Source organism: Schistocerca americana, chromosome X (assembly GCF_021461395.2).
Source record: "Schistocerca americana isolate TAMUIC-IGC-003095 chromosome X, iqSchAmer2.1, whole genome shotgun sequence".
Taxonomy (NCBI): Eukaryota; Metazoa; Arthropoda; class Insecta; order Orthoptera; family Acrididae; genus Schistocerca; species Schistocerca americana.
The window spans coordinates 625,160,468-625,174,158 of record NC_060130.1 but is presented as its reverse complement, the minus strand read 5'-3'; the positions used below and the strand labels follow the sequence as shown (position 1 = coordinate 625,174,158).

General features: G+C 37.5%; 1 protein-coding gene across 1 annotated transcript in view; it reads right to left on the bottom strand.

Moving 5' to 3' along the window:
• Positions 1-13,691, bottom strand: part of LOC124555753 (hemicentin-1-like) — an 817,128-nt gene that overhangs the window by 433,955 nt on the left and 369,482 nt on the right. The gene's annotated exons all lie outside the window — the stretch shown is intronic.

Genomic DNA, 13,691 nt, shown 5'->3' with positions numbered 1-13,691 from the left:
TTGGCACTGGGACAGAGTAGGCGTCTGACATAGTTCCAGATATGTTATATTTGGGACAGATCTGAGTATCTTGATGACCATGGGAGTACCTCAACATTGCACAGACAGTGCACAGAGACATTCAGCATGTGTGGATGAGCACTGTCCTGTTGAAAAATGGGACCATATAATGTCACATGAGAAGCAACACATGAGGATGCAGTAAGTCCATGAGATACTTATGTGTCTTCAGAGATCCCTCTGTAGCTACTGGTCATGACCTGAAGTCACATTGAGGGGCTATCCACGCCATGATGCCATGAGTAACACTGGTCTGCCTCTTCAAAACAGGAAGAATGGGACCTCTCCTGAGGCTGCTGCCACAGTTGCTAACTTGGATCATATGGGGTAGTGCATAACCCTGATCACCACTCAACACAATGTGACTTTTTTCCTCTGTAATCCTGGCTTCCCAGTAACAGCCCATTTCTGACACAGTGGTTGGTGTAGTGATGTGAACAGTTGCCTACGCATGGGGCAGTAATCCCCTAATTCAGCTGCTGCTAGTCTTCGACACAGAATGTAATAACAGTCCTTTACTTAATCTCAGATGGCACACATAGGTGTGAAGAGGTTACAATGTGCTTGGTGCACAATACGGTGGTAGCCCCTTCTGGCTGGAACCTTAATAATGAATATGTCCCATTCTACATCTCCATGCAGTCCAATATTGTGTCACTCTTGCATAAGAATGCCCCAAAAATCTGGATATTGCACAATTCGACCAGCTGGTCAAATGGAGACCAGCAATGGGTACCCTTTCAAACTCTTGTCACAAGTTGGTAATGCTGTCTGACATGAGTAGTTGGACCACGTCCATGCCCTTCACAGTGTTCACTCAATATCTGACACTGTTCACACCCCTTATATACCATACTGAAGCTGGAAGCAACACTTAACACAAATAACATTAACACAGTATGACGGCCATTCTACATGTCAGAGGGAATGACAACTCCAATTGTTTAGATATATGTTGATGGTGTGTATGAGTACAAAGTTACATTGACATCTGCCCGTCTTCTGGGTGTTTTACTTTCTTTTATCGGGCGTGTACATTTAACTGTGGTTTCAAACAAAAGATATGAAACTGAATGACATATGTACAAACTTGCCTGTGTATAAGATTAAGGGGCAGACACCAGATATGTTTCAGTCAATATGAGAATGGTAACACAGAAGTTATTTGAGATGACACACTTTTAAAAATAAGTGTCTGTCATTTATCTCCAATATAGGTTACATTATACAGTAAATAGACACCCAAAAATAAAAGAATTTCACAAAAATGATGTGTAAGTTAATTTCTATTTCTGCAGGTAAAATATACAGAATATTTCATTTTTTGTCAAACTGTCACTTAATTCCCATATTTGCTATTACAAAATTTGTTATTTTCCATTTCAAGACTATTCATATCATTTATTTATGTGTAATACATGAGTTGTTTAGGTATATCTAAACTACAATCTTAAATGGCAATGAACTGGATGAAGTCCGTAGAAACTTTCATTGCCTGCTGTTTCAGATACCCCTTGTTCAAATATTGCAGTTACCTTTACATTTTTGGTATGCCTTGCCATAACACGTATGCTTTTCATTGGTTTTCTCTCCCACAAGTGATATTTTTTTATGTTATGTTATCTCTTCATCTGTTTTTGCAAACTGCCATATAGCATGCTCTTCATGAACAGTATTACAGTTTTTCTTGTAATTTTTTCATCATTTAAATATTTATTAGGAACTAAGTAATAAAGTGTTATTAGATTCACCTCTTCCTTCCAAAACTCAACTTACAACATTCTTATCAAAAGATCATCTTACCCCTTCCAAGGTTTGCTCACACATTAAAAACTACCTAGCAGTGTATTGCCATTTCTACAGTTCCAAGTATAACAATATCTTGTCCTCACATAATTCCGCTAAAGACCTACACAGCAACTTCTCTGCAGAAAAATTGTGGAAATTCTTTCTGTAATTACCAAAAACAGAAGTAAATCACCAAGACCATTCCAACCTTCAGTACCTCAGCAACCACCACCATATGCAGCAGCTCAACTTTCCAAAATTACTACAACTCAACACCCAACAGTGGACCCAATATTACTAGTATTAGTAAATTCACCACTATCATGGGATCCAACAGAGCCAACACCTGTGGCAGCAATGTAGGAATTAATTGTTAATACAACAGAGCCTTCACCAAGGGCAGCAAAACCTGAATCAACTGAAGGAAAATCACTCTCCTCAGAGCCAGCTGCAACAGTAGTACAAGCATCAACAACTGATGCTGCTGCAATGGTCATTCAAGAAATTACTTCAGTACCCAGAATAGATCTACAAACAACTTCAGAAAAAGATCAGGGGATCACATTTAATGAACTCTTTCAATTTAACAGCACTGTGCATTTTCCCACTGGAGTCATGTGAGTCAAATTGACAACACCTTATTCGACAGAAGCAGAAATATAAACACAACTGTATAACATATATTAAATGGGCTCTAAGACCATGATGGTTGGTTACTTACTTCAAGGTATTAGCGCTCTTAATAAGAACTATTCCTGCAGTAAAACTTTCAGAGTATTTAACATGCATTTATCAATACCTTCTGTAATTCCCTTTGATTGGCACCTGTTTGAGCTCTTTGACAATGTTAATGACAAGTATAATGCTTTTCTAAATGAATTTATCTGCCTATTCAAAGTGGCCTTTCCTAAAAGGACTGCCAAATCCAAATGTGAAACCTATTCTAATAAAAACTGGTTAACCTTAGGCATTAAAACTTCCTGCAGGAGGAAAAGGAATCTGTATGCCTTACTCAAATCCAGTTATAGTCTAGAAAAGGAAAAACATTACAAATGTGTACTGCTATATCCTCAAAAAAAGGTTCTAAGAAGGGCAAAGAGTATTCCTATAAAATCAGAAATTGATGTCTCTAATAATAAAGTTAAAACCATTGGGACACAATAAAAAGGGAAACAGATAAAATCCCTGCTGCAGAAAACACCATAGAAATTAAAACAAATGATACCATTCACGAAAAGGCTGAAATAATTATTGGCCTCTTTGGTCATCAGTGGCCCAAACTGGAAAAAGAAACATGTTCTGTTAATGAAGCCATGCCGTCCCTTCAAAATGCTATTAATAAAAAAACCAAGCAGATTAAAATGTCTCCTGTCAAAGTACATGAATTTGAAAATATAATTTGAGAGATGAATAGCAAGAATTCTGCTGGAATTGATGGTATCTCTTCAAGATTACTGGAAAAATGCTATAAGCCAATAAGCAAAGTACTGTGCCATATATCCAATGAATCCACCCAGCGTGGGATCATTCCTGAGAGACTAATGTATGCTATTGTCACAGCTCTCTTTGAAAATGGTGATAAAACAGACATTACCAGCTATTGGCTTATCTCCCTTTTAACAAACTTATCTAAAATTCTTGAGAAATTGGTTCACAGAAGACGTATTGACCACCTCATTCATTAGAGTAGCCAGTCTGGATTTCAAGATAGTGTATCAGCAGAAAAAGCTATTTTCTCCTTCACCCATCAAATCTTAGAGTCTTTTAATAATAAATTATCTTCTGTTGGTATCTCCTGTGGCATTTCTAAGGCCTTTGATAGTATTAACCATGAAGTACTCTTAGCAAAGGCTGTATGTTATGGTATAAGTGGATCAGCTGGGTCATGGATTAAATCCTACCTACCTGGAAGAAAGTGGAAGGTCATCTTCAACAACTCTGAGGGGCACTCTGCATTATCTAGCTGCGGCTCTATTGGCTGTGGTGTTCCTAGGGCCTCTGTATTTGGCCACCTGCTCTTCCTCATCTTCATCAATGACCTTACCTTGTGTACTGGCTTTAAAACTCATTTTACTCTTTTTGCAGATGGCACCTCCAGCCTCATCAACAAAACTACCAACCACAATCTTGAGGAATTGGCCAATATAGTCTTTAATGAAGTACTCAATTGGTTTGAAAATAATGAGTTATCACTAAATGTTAACAAGATCCAGTTTGTTCATTTCCAAGTAAGTAAAGAAGTGGAGGATCAATTAAGTATTAAATGTAATGGTAATGAGTTACTACAATTTGTGTCATCCAAGTTCCTGGGCATACACACTGACAGCAATCTAAAGTGGTCTGAACCTATTTTACAACTTCTCAAAAAACTCAGCTGAGCATCATTTGCTATTCATATTATTTTGGCTGTCTCTGAATGAGACACCACAAAAACTGCTTATTTTAGTTACTTCCGTGAACATAGTTTCCTGGGTAATCAGCCACTTTCTAAAAAATGTTCATTGCCCGAAAGAGGGTTATTAGGATAATGAGCAGAGTCCAGCCTAGACATCCTTGTAGAAACATTTTTAGAAAATTGGGGATACTTACAACTGCATGTCAATACATCTACCCCCTCTTACGTTTCATTGGTAAAAATGTCAAACTACACAAAACCAATGATTAATAACATACCCATAATAACAGGAGGATGATGGACATCTATTATGAATTTAAAAAACTTAGTACTGCACAAAAATGAGTCCATTACATGAGCTGCAAGGTGTTCAATGCTCTCCCACCATCACCAAAATCACTTGTCCATGAGCTCCTCAAATTTAAACAACAGCTCAACACTATCTATGAGGGTTGTTTCAAAAGTAAGGTTCCCAACTCTGTACCCTCATCGTGCATGGTGCAATGCAAAATCTGGCAACACCACTGTGTTCGCCAGATTCTCCACCACCAATTACAACAACCACCATGGCTCTGCAACGCTCAGTACCGGCCTGACAACCATAATCGATTGAGCCCATTATCGCCATCACCGCCAGGTGTGAAATTTGTGTGGTCATTCGATTTTTTCACGCAAGAAAGTTACCACCTGTAGAAATACAGTTTGCCAACAGCCATACAGACGTCCATGATGAACAACGAAGTGGGAGGCCGTCAATATCTGACGAAGTTTTGGTGAAAGTTGAGTAAATTCTGCTCGAAGATTGGCGAATCACTATCTGGCCACTGGCTGCTCAAATTCCTGAGGCTTCTGAAGCTTCAATTGACAGGATATTGAATGAAAAGCTAGGTTCCCACAAGATGTGCGTGGGCTCGGTGCCGCACATACTTTCAGAAGTCTACAAAGAGCAGCGCATCGACTGTGCCTACAAGTTCTGGAGTGAATGCGATGAGAATAAGGAAGACTTACTTGATTCCATTGTTATGGGGGATATCATGGTGCCATTATGTTACTCCAGAAACAAAACAACAATTGCGCCTAAGGAACCATGCCGGATCACCACCACCAAAGAAGTTTAAGCAGCAGCTGTCAGCAGGAAAAATCATGGCATTGGTGTTTTGGGACCAGAGTGGTGTACTGCTCATTGATTTTATGCCTAGAGGGACCACCATAAACTCGGCAGGTGATTATTGCGAGACCATGAAGAAGCTTGGACGGGCAATCCAAAATCGTCGTAGGGGAAAACTCAGCAAAGGCGTAAGGCTGCACCACGACAATGCCCGTCCACATGTGTCACAACAAATGAAGGAGTTAATTGACAAATTTGGCTGGGATGTCATTGACCACCCCCCTTACAGCCCCGACTTGGCATCCAGCGATTTCCATCTGTTTTCGAAATTGAAGGAGCACCTAAGCGATCTATGATTCCAGACAGACGAGGAGTTGCAAGAAAAAGTTTCCAAGTTTCTCAATGGGTTGGTGGCAGACTTCTTTGAGGTGGGAATGCAAAAGTGGATTACTCGACAGAAAAAAATGCATAGAAAAAATGGGGACTATGTGAAAAAATAGCTTAAGGATCAACGTTTCCAATGGTGTAATTGTTTTTTCAAATAAAATATTCCTTGTGTCTAAAAAAATGTGGGAACCTTATTTTTGAAACAACCCTCATAATAGATAATTCCTTTCAACCAGTAGAAGACTACTTCAATTGTGTTAAGCCTAATTGATTTTTCTTTTAATTAAATACAATGTACTCTTATGCACTACAGTAGTTGGAATCATTGTTAACATTAATATGTCTTTTATGTAGCTATTAAGATCTACCTTTATTTTAACTTTTTTAAGTGTAATTTTGTCTATACCCATTAATGTGTATTTTGTCTTATACGAGGCGTGACAATAAAGTAATGAGACTGATTTTCTTTGCAAGATGTGGCAATCCAGCAGGCTTGCGTAGGCACAATGTCTTTGATCTTGGTCTATAAGCTGCTTCTAGTCCAAACAGCACATTGATGCAACTGCTCAGTCGTGAGTTGTGCTGTAATAAGTTAACACGTGTTTGTGTGTCTCATCGTGGAAATTGAACCGCATAATATTGCGCAACAGTATGCCATTTCTTTTTGCATCAAACTGGATGAAAACAGGACAACAACTTCAGAAGGCTTTTGAAGTGGAGGTTATGTCAAGAGCTCAAGTTTTTCGTTGTCATAAAATGTTTAGTGAAGGCAGAAGAATGTTGAAGATGAAGACCGCAGTGGATGACCATCAATCTCACGGACGGATGTCGACTTGGCCAGGCTACGTGAACTCGTACGATCTGATCAAAGATTATCCATGAAAATGATTGCAGAAGAACTGAACATCAATTTAAAAATGGTTTGTCTAATAATAACTGAAGATCTTGGTATGAGGATGATTTGTGCAAAAATGGTCCCACAAAATCTCACACCACAACAGCGGGAAACATGGATAAATGTGGCAGCCAACCTGTTAGAGCAAATGGAAATCAATCCAGAATTGTTGAGGCATGTTATCACTGGTGATGGAAGTTGGTTTTTTCAGTACGATCAAGAGACAAAACACCAAAGTTCGCAATGGTGCTCAAAGGGATCACCCAGACCAAAAAAAGCTCGCATGTCAAAGTTAAAAGTGAAATGCATGCTTATGTGCTTCTTTGATTCCAAGGGAATTGTTCATAATGAGTGGGTGCCTCCTGGACAAACAGCTAATCAATAATACTACAAAGAAATTTTAGAAATACTTCGTAGAAGAGTCCTTCGTGTCTGTGTCAACAATGCTGATAATTGGATTCTGCTTCATGATAATGTGCCTTTCAATACTGCTCTGTCAGTACAGCAATTTTTAACCTCAAAACAAATTTCAGTACTACCACAGCCATCTTATTCACCAGATATCACTCCATGCGAATTTTTTCTATCTACAGGAGTCAAAATGGCGGTCAAAGGGCACCATTTTCATACAACACAAGATGATAGAAAGGCTGTGATGAGGGTCTTGGAGGATATTACAGAAGATGAGTCCCAGAAATGTTAACGAGACAACATTAAACTTGACTAAAACGGTAGGCAACCTTCCCCCCACCCCCCACCCTTCCCACCACATCAGTCTCATTACTTTATTGTCGCATCTTGTATCTCCTCTCGCAAGAGGGTTTTTTATGTGTTCCTTTTGTATAATTTGTAATAATCTGATACGTCCTGTATCCATATGAATGTCTCACCGTATTAGATCTATGGAATCTAAATAAATAAATAATAATTCCATTAAATTAAATTATAAAACTGCACTTTGTGTTCAACTGTATGGTTGAGTGCTAACAACTTGAAAATTACTTTAAAATGTTATCAAACATTTGATAAATTATGTGGCATTATTTCTCACCTTCACCCACTCTAGTTCCCAGCACATAGTTTGCAACAGTACTCATGGAGTATTTGGTAGAATCTGCAGTAGTCGTGTTCAGAAATAATATGTGGAAACATCAGTGATGAAAGTTTGAGTCAGGCATTCAGGTGTGCTCAATTGCCTAATGGTTAAGCTAACTACTTATGATAAACATCATATCTGTGTTTGAGTACAGTCTGGCAGATTTTCAATTGTCTCTGCATATTCATTACATAATGGTGTATGTGTGAATGACCATTATTGCTCATATCAGTTTTCCAAGAACTTAAGTTAGGAGACAAGGTCCTAGTAATATGAAGGGGTATAAGAAATACTTTCACAAAACTTTTGGGCTGATTCTTCAAATCACATAAAGAAACAAAAGTGCATATAAGTACACATCCATTTTTTTGTTTTAGTATTATTAATGAAAGTTTATGTTCAACATGGTTTCAGGTAACAACTGTTGCATAACTGATTGGTTTTACTGATATAAGCAAATCTGCTGATGCACTCATTGTATTTTTAAATGCTGAGTCACACATAGACACAACAAAAAGACTGCCACATAATGGGCTTTCGACCAACAAAGCATTTTATAGAAAAAAATAGTCAGTTTTATAACTGGCTACTTATTTCAACTTGGCAATTGCTCTAAAGAATAGAAAGATTTGCAAATTTGCATTTGAGAGCACAATTAATTTCTGTCAGCCATTTTATTTTTTGGCTAGATTGTCACAGTGTTTACTATTGTGTATGTGAAAATCTGCATTACTTTAAAGTAATTAACAAAAATTGGCAAATTATTAATTGGGCAAATGTTAGCTGAGCCTCAGTATTTTAGCAGGTCTACTACACATTTTCCTCCAGTTCAAGTTTCATTTAGAAATAATCCAGGCATTTAAATTATCAACTTTTTTACTGTTGATACAGTAGATCTACTGGAGGTAAAGTGATTTTTAACAGTACAAAAATAGATGTACTGTGATTTTTTAACTCAATTGTGTAAAACCATCACATAACTTTCACAGAAACATCATTTTCTGCTTTATTTGCTGATTTTTTTTTTTCACTATGGTTATCAACAATAGTAGTAATATTTGTAAAAATACTCTTGCATCATGACCGAAATAAAATGGTAGATCATTAGTTGTGATCCATGATTAAACACTGTTACAGTTTCGAACAACAGACTCAAAACTATAACAGAGAGCTTCCCATGGAAAAAGAAATGGGTTGATTGAGTATAGGTAATAAAGATCAAGTACTCATTTTGAAACAGGAAAATAGAAAAACAGAGTGTTTAACATGAATATGCACTGCAGACTTTCAAAAGGTTTTTACTGTGGACAGTAATGGAAAAGAGAGTGTATCCCAAATGCCAAACTACAGCATTTCAAAGTTTTTAACATAACATTGATATGGTATTTGATATGAACTGTCAACTAACAAAAGAATTTATGCTATTCTCATACCCTTTACAAGAAAAGCAGTAAAAAATATTAATAATTACTGCCCAGTCTCATTGCTTATACCCTTCTCAAAGGTACTGGGAAACATTGTATACACAAAACCAGTGACACATCCATCACAAAATAAAATACTTGGTCAATCCCAATACAGATTTCAAAATTATTTCTAAACAGACATACAACTTTTAAATGATAAAATATTACCAACTGTTAATGTTTCTCACTCACTAAATGCATCTCAGTCTGCAGTTCATGGTTATTCCCATAGATAAGTTCAGACATTATAGTATTACATATCTTGCTGACAATTGGTTTTCATCCCGTCTAAGGATACAGTGTCACATGAAGAAACTCCGTGAGTTTACATAATGAAATGGCAATTACAGATGGGAAAATAATCACTAGAGATGTACCACAAAGATCAACATTATGTGATCATATATCCAAGAAGCACAATCAGGCCTCTTTACAGACAGTGCAAGTGTTATAATCAACTCCAAGAGAGAAACTTCAACGCCTGGAAATGTAATTAATATTTTCTTGAACATTAATGACTGGTTCTCTACAAATGTACTACCAGTAAACTTAGTTAAAACAAAATGCATGCATTCAGTACGACAAAGGGTTTGACCATACCATTAAAAATACACTATGTGATCAAAAGTATCTGGACACCCCCAAAAACGTATGTTTCTCATATTAGGTGCATCGTGCTGCCACTTGCTGCCAGGCACTCCATATCAGTGACCTCAGTAGTCATTAGACATTGTGAGAGAGCAGAATGGGGCACTCCGTGGAACTCACAGACTTTGAACTTGGTCCGGTGATTGGGTGTCACTTGTGTCATACATCTTTACGTGAGATTTCCACACTCCTAAACATTCCTAGGTCCACTGTGTCCAATGTGATAGTATAGTGGAAACATAAAGGAACACATACAGCACAAAAGCATACAGGTGACCTTGTCTGTTGAATGACAGAGAGTGCCGACAGTTGAAGAGGGTCATAATGTGTAATAGACAGACATCTCTCCACACCATCGCACAGGAATTCTAAACTGCATCGGGATCCACTGCAAGTCCTATGACAGTTAGGCGGGTGGTGAGAAAACTTGTACTTCATGATCAAACAGCTGCTCATAAGCCACACATCATCCCGGTAAATGTCAAACGACGCCTCGCTTGGTTTGAGGAGCATAAACATTGGACAATTGAACAGTGGAAAAAAGTTGTGTGGAGTGATGAATCACAGTAAACAATGTGGTGATCCGATGGCAGGGTGTGGACATGACAAATGCCCAGTTAACATCATGTGCCAGCGTGTGTAGTGCCAACAGTAAAATTCGGAGTCGGTGGTGTTATGGTGTGCTCGTGTTTTTCATGTAGGGGCTTGCACCCCTCGTTGTTTTGCATGGCACTATAACAGCACAGGCCTACATTGATGTTTTAAGCACCTTCTTGCTTCTCCCTGTTGAAGAGCAATTCGGGGATGGTGATTGCATCTTTCAACGTGATCAAGCACCTGCTCATAATGCACAGTCTGTGGCGAAGTGGTTACACAAAAATAACATCCCTGTAATAGACTGGCCTGCATAGAATTCTGACCTGAATCCTACAAAACACCTTTGGGAAGTCTTGGAACACCAGCTTCATGCCAGGCCACACAGACGCACATCAATATCTCTCCTCAGTGCAGCACTTCATGAAGAGTGGGCTGCAATTCCCCAAGAAACCTTCCAGCACCTGATTAAATGAATGCCTCTGAGGGCGGAAGCTACCATCAAGGGTAAGGGTGGGCCAACACCATATTGAATTCCAGCATTACCGATGGACGGCACCATGAACTTTTAAGTCATTTTCAGCCACGTGTCCTGATACCTTTGATTACATAGCGTAATTCAGGACCTAAAAATGTAACATATATTTTTGGCCAAATTAGCATCTACATTGGTTAATTATTAGGCATACAGATTTAAAAGGTTTCCACACTAAACATCTGAAGACAAAGTTTTAGCACTTTGAAAATAATTGTAAAAAAAATGGTGATTGGAGATACAAATAATAAAAAGGGAACAAATAGCTTTTATTGTTCATAATAAGAGCTTTTTGACTGGAATGTTTGCTTTTCCAAAAACTATAACAGTTTTTTTCCGAAATGGTATCTGCTCATTATTCTCTTTTGGCTCTATTTAAGCTTTCAGCAAATGACTGTTTCTATTGAAAAACAACAGCACTTTTCTGCTGGTGAACATAGAGCTTCTCTGATTTAAGGTATCGCCTGACACTGTTTTTGTTTTCACACCCAGTTTGATAATTACAGTAGCTGTAGGAATTTGATTTTTAACGTGTAGGATACAGGCCCTGCTTAGCATATTTCAGAGCCCTTTCATCAGCATTCATAGCCATGTGACCTACACTTGACAATGCTGCAGATAGAATGAACAAGGTATTTAGACTAGAAGTAGAACTAAAAAAAATAACTCTATTCAGACAACAGTGTAAGACTTTCAGAATGATCAGAATATGTTGAGCAGTTCTGTTTTATCGTCTCTAGAGTACAGACACTATAACGTGCCTGTCAGTCAAGTGTGTAAACAAACAAGGAGTTTAGAGTGCCACAAATGAGTAATGGATTGCTAGGGATATCATTTTTAATTGGTCACTTGTTCCATGCCTGCCACACATGAGCAATTTACCAAGCAATTTCATCCAGTATTTCAAATGCCACTCTTGTGAATGTCTGCTGTGAAAAATGAACTGCTATGTTCAGCAGCAGTGGCAGTTGATCTCCATTTGTCCACTAACACTTGCCAACACATTAATTAACTTGTAACTTATTAAACTCATTTTGAAATGCTTTTATTGGGGGCTGTAGGCCATGATACACAATACATACATTTTTTGTTGAGACCTAGTGCGATATGTACATCTGTCCTGCCCGTATTTTGCAAATGCTTTATTAAGTCAGCAGTTTCTTTTTCATTTATTAATTTCTTGGTTTAACTGCAAGTTTGATGTGTCTACAGAACTGCTATAAAATACAGAATTGCTGGTTTACATAGCTCTTATTGTTACTTACATTAGGGAGAGTTAGATTATATGAAATAACAAGAGACTTAAACACAGTTGTAGCATATGAATGCCATAAGCATTTAAATTGAAATGTCCACTTCATATTACCTCTTTCTATTCATAAATTTAAAACTTTAATAATGTGTCTAGTTGTTTCATAAATTAAATAAAATCACCAGATAGAGGCCTATATTGTGATTACAACTAGGAACTTCCATGAATTTCTAGTTCCATGTACTTCTACAGCACACACTTAAAAATGTAAAATCTGAGAATGTTTAAATGTTTTTATATTTATATTCATTCTTGACATAAGTGGCAACTACAGCTTCAACTTTACTTTTCAAAGTGGTTTGAACTCCATAAATAAGTGTAAATTCTAACATGGACATAACAAAATGAATAACATGAAGTGGATCCCACATCTTACAAATCTTAAAAAACCTCTCAGTAATAATCATGAATATAACACTAAAAGAAGAAGTGATTTACACTGCCTTGCACTTAGTGTGGGACAGAAAGGAAAGATACTCAGCCAAAAGATCTTTGATTATTTACTCAGTAATGTAAAGAATCTAATGGACTATGAAATTAACCTCCAAACAAAAAGTGAAATCATATCTGCTTGAAACTCCTTTCACCATGTGTGTGTGTGTGTGTGTGTGTGTGTGTGTGTGTGTGTGTGTAGCGCCTAGAACTGCTCGGCCACCCCGGCTGGCTGTGCGTGTGTGTGTGTGTGTGTGTGTGTGTGTGTGTGTGTGTGTGTGTGTGTGTGTTTGAGAGAGAGAGATAGAGAGAGAGATGCTTAATGAATCATCTTTAGCTATCAAGAGAGCAGTGCAAGTAGCTTTTAATGACAACTGTAGCAGAATGTTATTAAATACCTCTCTCAAACCCAAAGAAATCCTGTTATAGGTAAATGTTGTTAGTGGTAGACACAGGAAATTAGATTAATGAAGCAAAGCCAGAGTTTAAAACTACTGTAGACTACTGCAAGTGAGCATGGACTGTGGTAGATTTCCTAGTAGCATTGGTCAGTTAAGATCATGACTGCATCACCTGTACTTTAAGTGTGTTACATTCCTATTGGGTGTTACCTCATTTCAATCACTTTGTTTTTGTACATGATCAGTGTCTTACTAGATTCTCATTCAAACTGGAAGCAGTGAACCATCTAGAAACTGAGTGAGGATATATAAGAGGCTGCATACCCTACAGAACATTTTTGTTCTACATAGTTATCCTCCAGCCTGCTGCTTAAAATATGCAGTATTTATAGCAAAACTGCAACTGTCAGTGATTAATTCAGGTTTTATTCAAAAATTGTTGCATTGTAACATCAAACAAAGGCATATAGTAATCAAAACAAATAAAAAATTACAGATTTATCATATAGCTGTAGAGAAAGTGATTGCCAAAAGATCAACAGTTTGTCAAAATTAAATAACACATTTTCATTAT